This window comes from Suricata suricatta, chromosome 4 (genome assembly GCF_006229205.1).
Source record: "Suricata suricatta isolate VVHF042 chromosome 4, meerkat_22Aug2017_6uvM2_HiC, whole genome shotgun sequence".
Taxonomy (NCBI): Eukaryota; Metazoa; Chordata; class Mammalia; order Carnivora; family Herpestidae; genus Suricata; species Suricata suricatta.
In genome coordinates, this window is record NC_043703.1 from 113,004,585 (window position 1) to 113,019,473 (window position 14,889).

Here is a 14,889-nt window from a genome sequence, read left to right on the forward strand (position 1 = left end):
AATTCCACCAGGTGTAATCTCTGATTCTTCCCCTTTCTATGCAACATTCAAATGGTCAATTATATAGATTCTTCCATCTCTACTAAGAATGGGACCATTTTAATTGTTGGAGTTCGAAACTGCAACATCTCCTTTATTTAGTTTTAAATATCATTTCACAATATACTTACAAGGCAACAGCTAACAAAGCTCTGCCTAAGTCACTTGAGAGCTCAAAACAAAGTTCTGTTAAAAGATGTTCAATTAATTGTGTACATTCAGTACCTTAACTGGCATCTTTGGTTGCTAGTTGCTTATAAACATTAAAATAAATGTAACTTGTAAAGGACATTTTCCTTTGTGTAGTGAAGTGGTTTGCATTCTTGCAAAACATTTTAAAGTTTATTTATTATTTTTGAGGGAGAGAGAGAGAGAGAAAACACCAGCAGGGCAGGGGTGTGGTGGGGGGCAGAGGATCTGAAGGGGGGCTCTGTGCTCACAGAAGAGAGTGGGATGCGGGGTTCGAACTCATGAACCATGAGATGATGACCTGAGCAGAAAGAGTCAGATGCTTAACCAACTGAGCCACCTAGGTGTCCTGCAAAACATTTTAAAAGTACAAGAAATGTGGAGTATGGTGCTAAGAGTCCAGAAAACATTTGTTTTCTTCTGAAAGAGAAGTCATAAGACAGGCCACCCTTCTCCGCCACCCATCATTAGTTCCTTTCAAAAATGCACCCCCAAGAGCCATGGAAGAATTATAGCTCTCTATCTTCACATTTTTAAAGAAATACAAACATTTTAACCTTCCCCTTTCTCTGAGCCATACCCCAACTCTGTAGGATATAGACCACCTGTCTTTTTGCTTAGTTTTACTCTTGAAAGTATTTACAGGACACCTATAGATTCAGTAAGAGACTAGCTTGAAATTAACAATAATCTTCATTTCCAACCAAGATTTTAGAGAAACGGGTAATGATTCCACCAGAGTGCACAAAGTGCTTCGTAGATAAGGTGATACAGAAGCAGTGACATTCATCTGAACTTGCAGGAACTGGCTCCTCCCCAGCTGGGGTGGATTCCAAAAGGGAAGCCACCTGTCTCTCTCTGCTGTGGGTCGTCCACAGAGGCATTCAAAGGTCAGTCTCCAAAGGGTAGAAGGAAAGACAACAGGAGATAGGAAGGTGAGAGGAGCCAATTCCAGATAAGAGAGGCAAGAAGGAAGAGGTAGTCAATGAGGCTGCAAACTTTCTGCAATCCAACACCTGCAATTAAGTAGGGTGCAGATAAACTAGGGTTTGGGAGGTTAGTTCAGCTACATGTCCTCCTGGGTAAAGACATCAGGCATGGTAATATAGTCACTAGCATATAACAAAAAACCAGGGCGCCTGGGTGGCTCAGTCAGTTAAGTGTCCCAATTTTGGGTTTTGGCTTAGGTCATGTGCTGAGAGCCGCATCTGCCTCGCTGGATGACACAGTCACAGTAAGGAAATAGCAGAAGTTTGCAGAGCTCCTGCCATAAAGGGAAACTGGCCTATTATTGGCTCATATTGGGAATGGGATTGCTGTTATTGAACAGGCCTCCCAATGTTCCAAATCAGACCGATATTCCCCACACAGTTACCCCATAAGAAAAAGCATATTCCTGCCCCTGCATAAGAGACTTTAGATCAAAGCGCTAGAGATGTTTGCCAAAAGGCTCTTCTAATGAGCCTTGCAGACCCAAGACATAAATAATAAGGGGGGCTAAGTACACAAGAGTTACAATTAACTCTGGCCCAGAGAAGAAGAGCCTAACTTAGAAATAAGAAACAGATAAGGACCTACATAAGTTGCTACCTATACCTTTGCTAATTGGAGTCACAAATACCCTCCCTTGTACTGACTTCAGTTATGAGGATGAATAAGAAACTAGAAACCCAGGTGCAAGGCCAACCCACATAGGGCCCCCATTGTGCTTACATGGAAAGAAAGACTTTCTCAAGCAACTTGTTAACAAGCATTCTTTCTCTTGTGGTTAATGAGCCAAATAAATAACTCCTAGCCTATCTATATACAATTTAACCTATGTTTTAGTGTTAGCGTTACTTGGTTGTAACTTGATAATTAAAAACAAAGTCATAAATATTGGCAAAAAAACAACCTGTGCAAAATAAGATAAGTTTGTTACTTTCTTGTTCTGGAGGACTGACATGATGAAGAGGGTGGTCCTACAAAAATACTTCTGTAAAACCTGTTTCTGTACACTTTCGCTGATCAAAGCATCTTATCACAAAAAATTAGCCACTGTAAAAAATTCTATTTTCTGATGTCATGTTATCACTTGACCTATAAATAAGGACACCAAAACAGACAGAGCAGAGATGCCTGCCTGGTGATCAGAAAGAAACTCGAGGTTCTCTCAGTCTCTTTCGCCAACACCATCTATCCTTCAGGGAACCCTGGACCTGCTGGAGCTGGACTCCGGCAGTCATGATCTCATGATTCTTTAGTTCAAGCCCCACCACAGGCTCTATGCAGATAGCGTGGAGCCTGCTTGAGATTCTCTCTCTCCCTCTCTCTGCTCCTCCCTGACTCATACTGTCTCTGTCTCTCTCAAATAAAACTTAAAAAAAATAACCAAGGAACTATTTTTCTGGCAGCAATAACCATACTGTTGAGTACACCTTGGCTGAGAACAGTACTGACAGCTGATGACTTTGAGCTGAAAGAAAGTCCAGACTCTGTTCCTTTCCTCTCAAATGGTAGCATAAACCCTCAGGTGAATAAACCCATCCTTAAGGGGAGTAATGTGGGTTCAAGTCATCTCTTTAGGAAGATAAGTTTTCTTTTCTGCTTCAAACAAGCATGTATGTTTTTGCTACAATACTCCTTTGTAATGCCTCTGCTGACCACTTCTCTCCTCTCTGTGCAGACAGATCTGGTTGTAATGATTATCTCTCAGTGCTCACACATACACATGGTCAGCGTCTAACGTTAACATGTTCAACTTCTGTGCTTTTGCTTCCTGTGTTTCATTAAGGCTGAACAGACTTTCAGACGCATTTACATTTGTATCTCCTCCAGTGATGTAATCACTGCTATGAGGAACATGGCCTGCAGAGCTCCAGGAGAATTTGATTCTAGGCCGACCCTTGTCAGGCATTTCCAAGGGCCCCCAGAGCTATCAAAGTGAATGCTCCTCTGAACAGGCCCCACCCACACCCATTGTAAGGACGCAGGTCCAATCCGGCCTTCCCCACCGGGCCTTCCGAGCCGTCCTAGAGCTGGTCGTGGTGCACCTCTGCGGTGGAAATGCGCCCTGCGGCAGCCGGTTGGCGGCCTGGGGGCAGTCCCCCGCCTGCCACAGGTTCGATCCAGCCTTCCCCTGTACTTAAAGGGGAAGGGGCCGGCTTCTCCTGAAAGGGCGCACCTTAAGGAGGGACAACTCCTGCGGCACCCAATCGGGAGAGGCCAGCTGATACCTTTGACCTTTCTAGAGGTGGGCCTAGTCACGCCCCACGTGGGGCGTCCTGGGCCCACTCTGATTGGTCAATACTCCAACTATTGTGACTGGCTCCCACAACTGCCAGTATTGATGGGGGGGCAGGGATTGGATCGCTGAACACCTGTCATCATTTCCTGTAACTCCCCCTCCCAAAGGCATAAAAGGCCCTGCCCTGCCTTTGTTTGGGGCTCTGTCCACGTGGCCAGCAGGTAGGCTGGAGACTGTGAGCCCGAGCTTAAGCTTGTAATAAGGGCCCTTTGCTTTTGCAGGCATGACTCGGTCTCCCTAGCAGTCTCTGGTGCTTGTTTTGGGGTGTTTTGGGGCGATTTTTCAAACTTGGGCACAACACCATGTTACTTGCTGAGATTGTTGTTTCTTGTAGCATTTTGATGTTTAACTCTGTTTTTATAGTTTTTCAGTGTTTGCTTTTAGGGGGTTCCTAAAAGAGAATTATCTTTACTTAATTTTGAATCATTAGTAAATACAATAAGAGAGCCTCTCCAGCACTATGTGCAGAGTATATTTTCTTGCTTTTAATTAATAGTAACTGGTAACTGATTTTTAAAAATGACTTTAATTTCCTTAGCAAGTTAGGCATGGGGAAGAAAGAAAAGCTTCCTTAACCTGATAAAAGGTATCCTCCAAAAACCCACCCATACATTATACTTACTGTTGAAATGCTAGGAGTATTCCATTCAAAATAAAAAACAAGAAAGGATTCTAACCATCACCATTACTGTTCACCTTTGGTTCTATCCAGTGCAATAACACAAGCAAAATTAAAAAGCAATTATAAGTATCAGGAAGTAGAAAAGTGTCATTATTTTTGGACAATATAATTGACTACCTGAAAATTCCATGACAATCAACTTAAAACTTATGAGAACTAATAAAAGAAGCCAGTAATCTGGCCAGGTACAGGATTAGCACCATCACTGACCATCACCAGTTAGAAAATTATCCATTCAAACAATCAAGAAAACTAATAGGCAACTGAAGGAATAGGAAAAGATAGTTGCAAATGACATATCAGATAAAGGGCTAGTATCCAAAATCTATAAGGAACTCACCAAACTCCACACCCAAAAAAATAACCCAGTGAAGAAATGGGCAGAAGACATAAACAGACACTTCTCCAAAGAGGACATCCAGATGGCCTACAGGCACATAAAATGATGCTCAATATCACTCATCATCAGGGAAACACGAATCAAAACCACACTGAGACACCACCTCACGCCAGTCAGAATGGCTAAAATGAACAAATCAAGAGACTATAGATGCTGGCGAGGATGTGGAGAGACAGGCACCCTCCTACACTGCTGGTGGGAATGTAAACTGGTGTAGCCACTCTGGAAAACAGTGTGGAGGTTCCTCAAAAAACTATCCATAGAACTCCCTTATGACCCAGCAATAGCACTGCTAGGGATTTACCCAAGGGATACAGGAGTGCTGATGTATAGAAGCACATGTACCCCAATGTTCATAGCAGCAATGTCAACAATAGCCAAAACATGGAAAGAGCCTAAATGTCCATCACCTGATGAGTGGATCAAGAAGATGTGGTGTATATATGTACAATGGAGTACTACATGGCAATGAGAAAGAATGAAATCTGGCCATTTGTAGCAAAGTGGATGGACCTTGAAGGTGTCCTGCTAAGTGAAATAAGTCAGACGGAGAAGGACAGATACCATATGTTTACACTCATAGGTCTAACAGGAGAACAGGAGAAACCTAATGGAGGACCAGGGGGAGAGGAAGAGGGAAAGAGAGTTGGGGAGAGAGAGGGACACAAAACTTGAGAGACTATTGAATACTGAAAACGGACTGAGGGTTGAAGGGGAAGGGGGAGAGGGGAAAAGAGGTGGTGGTGATGGAGGAGGGCACTTGTGGGGAAGAGCACTGGGTGTTGTATGGAAACCAATTTGACAATAAACTATTTTAAAAAATAAATTAAAAAAGAAAACTATCCATTCATAATAGACAAAAGATATCAACTTTACATGTTAATATTTTTAAATTATATATAAATTCTATATAACCATATTATATACATATATCTTATATGTAAATAATATAAATTAACTAGAAACAAACCTACCAAAAAATGTACAAAACCTATAGGAAGTCAACCATAAAATTTTATGAACTCTCCTTACTAGATGGAAAGTAGTACTGCATTCCTGAATGGGAAAACTTAACACTGAAAATATGTAAGTTCTCTCACAAATAATCTAAAAATCCAAATGATGGCCAATAAATCACCTAGGAAGATTTTGAAGTAATTTCAAATGCAGATTCTAAGTTTTAATTAGAGGGGTGCCTAGGTGGCTCAGTTGGTTAAACATCCGACTTTGGCTCAGGTCATAATCTCACGGTCTAGGAGTTCGAGCCCCACATCAGTTTCTATCCTGACAGCTCAGACCCTGGAGCCTGCTTAGGATTCTGTTTCTCCCTCTCTCTCTACCCCTCCCCTGGCTTGTGCTCTCTCCCTCTCTCTCAAAAATAAATAAACATTTAAAATTTTTTAAGTTGTAATTAGAAAAGAAAATGGACAATATAGCCAGTATGTGGTAGTACAACAGAACAATTTTCAGAAACAGACCTCTAAATATATGGAAGTTTAGTTTATGATAACAGTAGAATATCCAAGGACTAACTCTTAATAAGGGGCTATCTAATTGGGGAGAGAAGATGAATTTCTTTCTCTGCTGCACAGGGAAATAGATTTAAAAGAGAATATAAGAGAATTACTTCTAATTAATAGTGACTGTGCTCTTGGAAGCACTGTCCTATGAATAGAAGGTTCTTTTAATCTTACCAGTTAGACAAGTCTCAACTCCTAGAAAAAAGCAAGAAAATGGTAGAGAGAAAACTGGAAGGGCAGGAGTTGTGAAGGCAAGAGTAAGGAGGAAAAAGATAAAGGAATCTTTCACCACCACCACCACTACCACCCCCCCCCACGCAGGCACTGTACTAGAACATATATTGGTGTAGCCTCTCTCCGGTAACAATTCTATACAATTGGTGCCTGTCACGTGGTAGTTAACCAATGTTAGTTAAGTGAACAAACATTTAAGTGAAGAATCTCAATATGTCGAAATGTTTATGCAAAATCAACAATGGAAATGGAAGCTGTATCTGACACAATATTTTCTTTCAAGAACCAGAGGTAATAAGCAAGTTCTCATTTCCCCCATTGCCTTTAAGCAAATATTCAAAGCATGGACTCTCACTGGGTGGTATTGAATGAATTCCTATAAAAATTCATTAACTTCGTCAGCTTACTGGATTGCTTTTCAATGCATACACATTCTTCCACATTCTATGTCAGTTGAGGTCAAGTCCTCTTTTGCAGTTGGTCTGGGAGGAAAAATAAGAGTAGATGCCAGGAACTTAGAACAGGTGCCAGAAGGAAAAAAAAGGAATAAAGGCGCCAGCCCTGGCAGTCACCAGAAGAATTCACTCCAATTTGCCTCCTTTGTTTATCAGATGTCCTGTCTCGGGACAAGAATCCCTGCCATTCTACAAGTGCATAGAGCAAGACTCAACAGTTGTGTAATGGCTCATTGAGGAAACAGCAAGAATCCAGAATCAGCAGTCAAGTTGTTGTGATCCTCATGAATAAATAAAGCGGCTGTTTATTTGTAGATTTATCTTCTGATATTTCACAACAACCTGAAAGGGCTTTTTGAACCCATGGTAAGGAGCTCTCCTCACTGTGGCTTGCTGAGCACACTATTAAAGTCAGTCTCGGGGCGCCTGGGTGGCTCAGTTGGTTAAGTGACCGACTTCGGCTCAGGTCATGATCTCATGGTTTGTGGGTCTGAGCCCCACATCGAGCCTGTGCTGACAGTTCAGAGCCTGCAATCTGCTTCAGATTCTGTGTCTCCCTCTCTCTCTGTCCCTCCCCCACTCATGCTCCGTTTCTCTCTGTCTCGATAGTAAATAAACATTAAAAAAATTTTAAATAAATAAAATATAATGTCAGTCTCAACTATTGCTAATGCTGCTGCCTGTAGAACAGAAACTGATACTTTCTTTTTTTAAATCAAAAAATTTTGTTTTTTCAGAAGAGCTTTAGGTTTACAGGAAAATTGACCAGATAATGTAGAGAATTCCCATATATCCCCCTTCCCTGCACGCAGTTCTCCCTATTATTAACATCTTGCCTTAGTGTGATACATTTGTTATAATTGATATATCAGTATTAGAGTCCATAGTTTATGTTAGAGTTCACTGTTTGTGTTCCAAATGCATCTTTATCTAGCACGCATCATACAGTCTCATGTAGACTATGGATGGTGGTTCTATCACCATACAAATCCCCTGTGCTTCACCTCCTCATCCTGCCTCCTCTCTTCCCTCGAATCCCTGGAAACCTCTGAGAGTCTTCATGGTTTTGCCTTTTCCAGAATACCACAGAGCTGGAGTCATAACGCGCGTAGACTTTTCAGGTTGGCTTCTTTGGCACAGCAGTATGCAGTTCGGCTTCCCCCATGTCTTTGCACGGTTTGAGAGCTTATCTTTTCATTGCTGAGTAATATTCCATTGTCTGCGTATTTATTCATTTACCTACTGAAGGACACGGACATTCACTCTCTGGCTGATTTGAACAGCTCATAGAGAGGAATCAGTGGTGTGGCTTTATATAATCCATAAAATACCCAAGGGGTGTGTGTGTGTTTAAAAGATATAGACTAGGTACTTGTTTTCCTTGTCGGGGTGTTTGCTTATTTAACACATTCCGTCAAGGACAGAAATTACATGCTGGTTTTTTTTTCCCCATAGGAAGTGTGTCTTGGGTTTTTCCCTTATCATTTTCTTTACTTTTTTTTTTTCTCTTCTTTTTTTGGTGGTGGGGGTGGTTATGTTTAAATGAAGTTGCTTTTACAACACCAAAGACTTAATCATCCATTTCCTACATAAAAGGTAGCTACTTTTTTGCATGGACCTCAAGTATATTGTAGTATAGAGGTGGAATTTAAGGAAAGGTATTAAGCAGGCTGTGTTGTAGCCTATGAACAAGTAATAAATTGTATCATTTATCTTGAATGTATCATAGATAAGCTGCTATATAACGATTGCCACCTCAGATAGCTGTGAAATTAGGTGATTAACTAGTTGTTACTTAACCTTCTAATTTCTGTATAAGTCTAATTACATGAAACAGAAGTTGGTGTTTTGATTTTTTACTTTGCTTTTCTGTTGGGAGTGTCATTGTAACCACTGTATTGTAAATGATGGAAAATAATTGCATATGTTAAAAAATATGAAACTTTATAAAGTAAAAAATTATATAAAGCAACTATAACTATGTAAAAAAATTTTAAAAAGCAAAAAAAAATAAAAAAAATAAAAGATATAGACTGGGGGAAAATGAAAATTATCCAATATTTCAACACCAACACACAGCCTCGTAAGCACCTTAGTTTATCCCCTCTCTTTTTTTATATATATATGCCCATTTTATAATATTGAAATCGGGGGGGCTGGCTGGCTCAGTCAATAGAGCATGGCAACTCTTAATCTCAGGGTCATGAGTTCAAGCCCTATGTTGGGTATGGAGCCTACTTTAAAAAATAACAATAATAAGTAAAATATTGAAATAATACTATAAATACATTGTTTTTCTTAATATTATGAAAATGTGTAATGGATAGTAGGATACTCTGCCCAGACTCCCTCTTCAAGGCTGACAAATGACAACCCCCAGTTGCTGGGAGTATCAGCTGCTGTCCATAGTATTTAGGATTCCTCAGTTTCACTGCTATTTGCCTAAGAACAATTTTGTTTCTATTGCTATAAATTTATTGGGCTTCCTCAATCTAAAGTATGGATGTATACGTTCATCAATATGAAGAGTTTTCAGCCATTATTCCTTCAAATTTTTCCTTTCTTCTTTTCTCTCCCCCTTCCTTCTGGACTCTAATATATGTTAGACCTTCTCAGCCTGTCCTCCATAACTCTTAACCTGTCTTTCACATTTTCTACCTCTTTGTCTCTCTGTTAGGCATTCTAGATCATTTCTTCAGATCTCTGTTTCTGTTCATCAGTGTATCACCTATATCTAATTTTCTCTTTAAATCCTCATCTGAGGTTTCTAAATTTGCTTTTACACTTGTCTTTTATTAAAAGTTCTTTTTGGTTGGTTTCAAGTATGCCTGTTTATCTTTCATAATCATTGTACCTTACCAGTTTTCTTTCTTTAAATACATTAAACATGTTTAATTTACATTTTGTATCCAACAATTCCCATATCTGAAAGCCTTGCTGGCCTGATTCTGTGGTTTGTTGTTCCTGCTGACTTTTGCATATAGTGCCTTGTCTCCTTAAGTGCTTTTTGACTTTGACTGTGAGCCCACATTCCTCAGAACTTTATTCATGGAAAACTCTGAGGCTTGTGTTGTGACTGCATTTCACCAAAGAAAATTTATGTTTCCTTCTTCCAAATATCTGGAATCACTACCAATCCAGAACTGTTTTAAAATAAATTCTAACCTAAAGGTATTTAGAATCATGCAGATAGTGACAATTTGGGTTACAAATTTGAGGTAGTGCCAGCCTGTGGTTAAGAATTCTCAAGACAAAATTTTCCCCCTTAATCCAACTCTGGAAGCAAGCTATCCCTTGCTATTCCTAGGAGGAACAGTAGAGTAAGGTATCCTGTATTTCGAGTTCATTCATACACTAAGTTGCCTTGTAGGGTCCCAGCTGCTTACGTTGGCTTTTGTCTCCTGTTCACTCAACCAACATGTGATCATCAAAATGAAAGCTGGTCCTTGAAGAAATGACTTATTCCAGGGATGGTACACAAAAAAGTGCAAGATGAGCCTGGAACACAGATGTGCAATAAAGATAAGTAAATGATAGAGAGAGAGGGAGAGAGAGAGAGAGAGAGAGAGAGAGAGAGAGAGAGAGAGAGAGAGAGAGAAGATCTTCCTCCCCCAAAAAAGAAAAAATCTTCCTCAAAATAGAATGTCCACAAATAAATGCCAACTACAGAAAGAATGTTATAATTAGAGTTGGCATTTTGGCAACCACAATAATAACAATTGTTTCAAATAAGAATGATAAATAGATATTGAAACTAATGAGAAGGGTATGATTGGGAAACAGGATATTTAGTCTCAAAATATATCACCAGACATCCTTAGTAATTACAGATTTATAGTAACTTTATCATGGAGAAATGTGACATATACCACCTTCAACAAGTAATCATAGATGAAAAACTGATATCATGTGTTTCTGTATATGATGCACTGAGGACATCATTTCCGTGATATTCTTGGCAAAAATATATAAGCTAAATCCAATCATGAGGAAATACCAGACAAACACAAACTGAGGGAAATTCTACAAAATAGCTGACCTGTGCTCTTCAGAAATGTCCAAGACCAAGGAAAGGCAAAGAAAGACTGTAGAACTATTGTAGGTTGAAGGTGAGTAATGAGACAAGAAAAGAGATGCAGACTGTGAAACTCGGTTGGATACTGGATCAGAAGCTTTTTGTTGTGGTTATCATCATAAAGGACATTATTGGGACAACTGGAAAAAAAATCGAATGAGGTCAGTATATTAGATAATAGTATTTAATTTATGGTAACTTTATGAATTTGATAACTATGCTATAGTTACATAAGAGAATGTCCCTGTTTTTAGGGGAGGTAATACATACATATGCACGTATGTATATGTGTATATGTACATATGTATATGTGTATACACACATACATATATGTGTGTGTGTACATACAGAGTGTGTGTGTCTGTGTGTCTATTATGTGGGTGTGTGTATACACACACACAGATGGATAATAGATATAAATACAGATACAGATATAGATGTAGATATGGGTATACAGGAAGGGAGGGGAGAATAAAGCAAAGATGGTAAAATATTAACCACATGAACACATGGGAATCTGGGGAAAAACATACTCCACAATTTTTTGTACCACTGTACTATTTGAAACATTTTTCTAAATCTAAAATTATTTCAAAAATGTAAGTTAAAGACATGAAAGCTGATTTGGACAAGGTTCAGAGCCAGGATTATAATCAGGTCTGGCCCTGGTTTCCAGTCTTGCCCACCTCCCAGAGCAAGGCTGTGCCAGTGTGGAGGAAGGAGAATTTTACAAAGTCAGAATTAGTGGAGCTGGAGAATGATACAGACTGAGTGAGCTATGAGGGACAATGAGGGGTGCAGGCAGATGTGTCACCAATACCTGGTACTTAATAACAGCAACAGAATCACATGGATATGCTGACTGCAAACAACAGATTAACAGAGTGCTCAGAGAAACATTAGTCTGCAAATCAAAAAACTATAGATGCTGGCGAGGGTGTGGAGAGACGGGCACCCTCCTACACTACTGATGGCAATGTAAACTGGTCCAGCCGCTCTGGAAAACAGTGTGGAGGTTCCTCAACAAACTATCAATAGAACTGCCCTATGACCCAGCAATAGCACTGCTAGAGATTTGCCCAAGGGATACAGGAGTGCTGATGCATAGGGGCACATGTACCCCAATGTTCATAGCGGCACTGTCAACAATAGCCAAATCATGGAAAGAGCCTAAATGTCTATCACCTGATGAGTGGCTCAAGAAGATGTGGTATATATACAATGAGAAAGAATGAAATCTGGCCATTTGTAGGAAAGTGGATGGACCTCAAGAGTGTCATGCTAAGCAAAATAAGTCAGGCAGAGAAGGACAGATACCATATATTTGGTATCTGTTAGGTCTAACAGGAGAAACCTAATGAAGGACCATGGGGAGGGGAAGAGGGAAAGAGAGTTGGGGAGAGAGAGGGATGCAAAACCTGAGAGACTACTGAATACTGAAAACAAACTGAGGGTTGAAGGGGGAGGGGGAGGGGAAAGGGAGGTGGTGGTAATGGAGGAGAGCACTTGTGGGGAAAGAGCACTGGGTGTTGTATGGAAACCAATTTGACAATAAACTATTAAAATTTTTTTAATTAAAAAAAAAGATGTAGTTTATATACACAATGGAATACTACATGGCCATGAGGAAGAATGAAATATGGCCATTTGTAGCAAAGTAGATGGACCTCGAGGGAGTCATGCTAAGCGAAATAAGTCAGGCGGAGAAGGACAGATACCGTGTGTTTTTACTGATAGGTCTAACAGGAGAAACCTAACAGAGAACAATGGGGAGGGGAAAGGGGAAAAAGAGTTAGGGAGAGGGAGGGAGGCAAATCATGAGAGACTCTTGAATACTGAAAACAAACTGAGGGCTGAAGGGAGAGGGGGAGGGGGGAAGGGGGCGATGCTCATGGAGGAGGGCACTTGTGGGGAAAAGCACTGAGTGTTATATGGAAACCAGTTTGATAATAAACTACATATATATATCTTTATATATATAAAGAAAGAAACATTAGTCTGTACAATCATTTCCAAACTATCCAGTTTCTTACATTAACTTCAGATTTCAGGAGAGAAAAAAAAAGCAAATAAATCAGCTCCAATTTAATGTGAACTCATTTGATTTATTATGACTTGTTGAAACTCTCCCAACACATATTGGTCTAAATTCTCTAGAACTTTGCTGTCTAATACAGTAATCATTAGACCCATGGGGCTATTCTAACTTAAATTATTTTTAAGAATTAAAGAAAATTTAAAATTCAGTTCATTAGTCATACCAGCCACTTTTCAAGTGCTCAGTGGCTACATGTGACTACTGACTCAGAGCTACTGTACTGGGCAGCATAGCTATAGAACATTTCCAACATTGCAGAAAATTCTGGACATCCTGGAATCCTGCAGAAAACATGGTACATCACTGTTTTACAAGCTGAAGAATTTCACTGATGGAGATGGCTGTGGTTTGTTTTTCTTTTTATTTCATTGTCTTTGACTCATGGAAAGTATCAGGCAAAACATGAGAAAAAACCTTCAATTAAAAAACCTTCAAAAATCTTTAAACATTCCACTTCCTGTAGGATTTAATATTAGGAGAGTTCTTCCTGCCAGATGGGAGAAACTCATTGAGAAGTGGGAAGAACTTTGAGACTGTGGGAAGCATTGTCCAGAAGATTCTGGTGCTCCTTTGTCCTCTGACTTGGTTGATCCATATTTCCCCCCACCTTCCACACCCACCTCTGCACTGTGGAAAATATTGTTCATGGTTCATTCACTACACAGAACGGTTTGGCAAGAAAGACTTGAGCAAGACAAACTACCCATAATAAAGCCTGTAATATCAAAGGAAGTAAGGAAATTGACCTAAACATCCAAATTAGGGAGCTAAGGACTTAGAACCCTGACTTAACAGGACTGGAAGGGAATTGTGAAACACTGAACTTTCAGAGCGTATGATCCCTTCACGTCAGACCCAACAATGGATGATTGCTCAATGCATAAAAATATAAACACTTGTATAGTAATAATAAACATCAACTTCAAATAGTAGTTATTTCTAAAGAGAGGGAGGAGGAAAAAAAACATCAGAAAGGAAGATACAGAGAGCTTTAATTGGATTTGTTAATATTTTCTTTTAAAAATCTGATGCAGAGGTGGCTTAAGGTTAAAGTCTTATAGAGCTATCATATGGTATTCTTGGAATGTTCTTGTTTCTTTGAAATATTTCATAACAAAAGAAAAGTTTAATAAAATAAATTCTACTTCTCTTTCTTAGTATTTGTGTGATCCTGAGTTTCCTTTTTTTCTAGTTGCAAATGAAACCAATATAATATCTACTAGATGGGCTATAGTGAGGGGTTCAGGAGATACTCAGAAACCAATCAAGACACCTGTGTGGAATTTGGCAGAAGGCCTCGAGAGTGGCTGGCCACCAGGATGTGTGGTGGTCCAGACCAGCCTATTGGGCATGTGGCATGGAGTCGTCACGCTCTGCTCCAAAATGTGAGACCAGAGATAGCCCATTTTTCTTTGGACTGGAACAGATTGGAGGAATAAAGCTGGGTCCTGATGTTCCAGTGAAAACAGAAAGGAGGTTTGGATTTGTAAGCCTCTCTGCTTACTTTGGCTGCCCACACTTACTGTTTCCACATCTGTCCTGGGGTCAGGGGAAGCCAAATATGTGGATGTAAATGTACACATCAGCACTTCAGGGACCCAGATTGAACGCCGCGGATCTATAAAGGCAGCGACAGGCAGCCACCTGAGTAATTAGAGGCTGGAAATAGCTAGAGAGGAGGGGCCAGTTTGGAATAGTTCCCAACCCTCCCTCAGCCACACTTTATGGTGCCCTCGGTCCCTGAACTCCCTCTCAAGTGGCCTCTCTCTGCCCCAACTCTTCTGAATGCTATTCTCCCTTTCTTCTGTTCCTCCTAGAGTCCTCATTTCTGGGAAAAACCTCTCTCCATCCCGCTTCACCCCTGGCCACTTCTCCCTGCCCTTCAGAGACCTGGCTCTCCCTTGAGGCTGC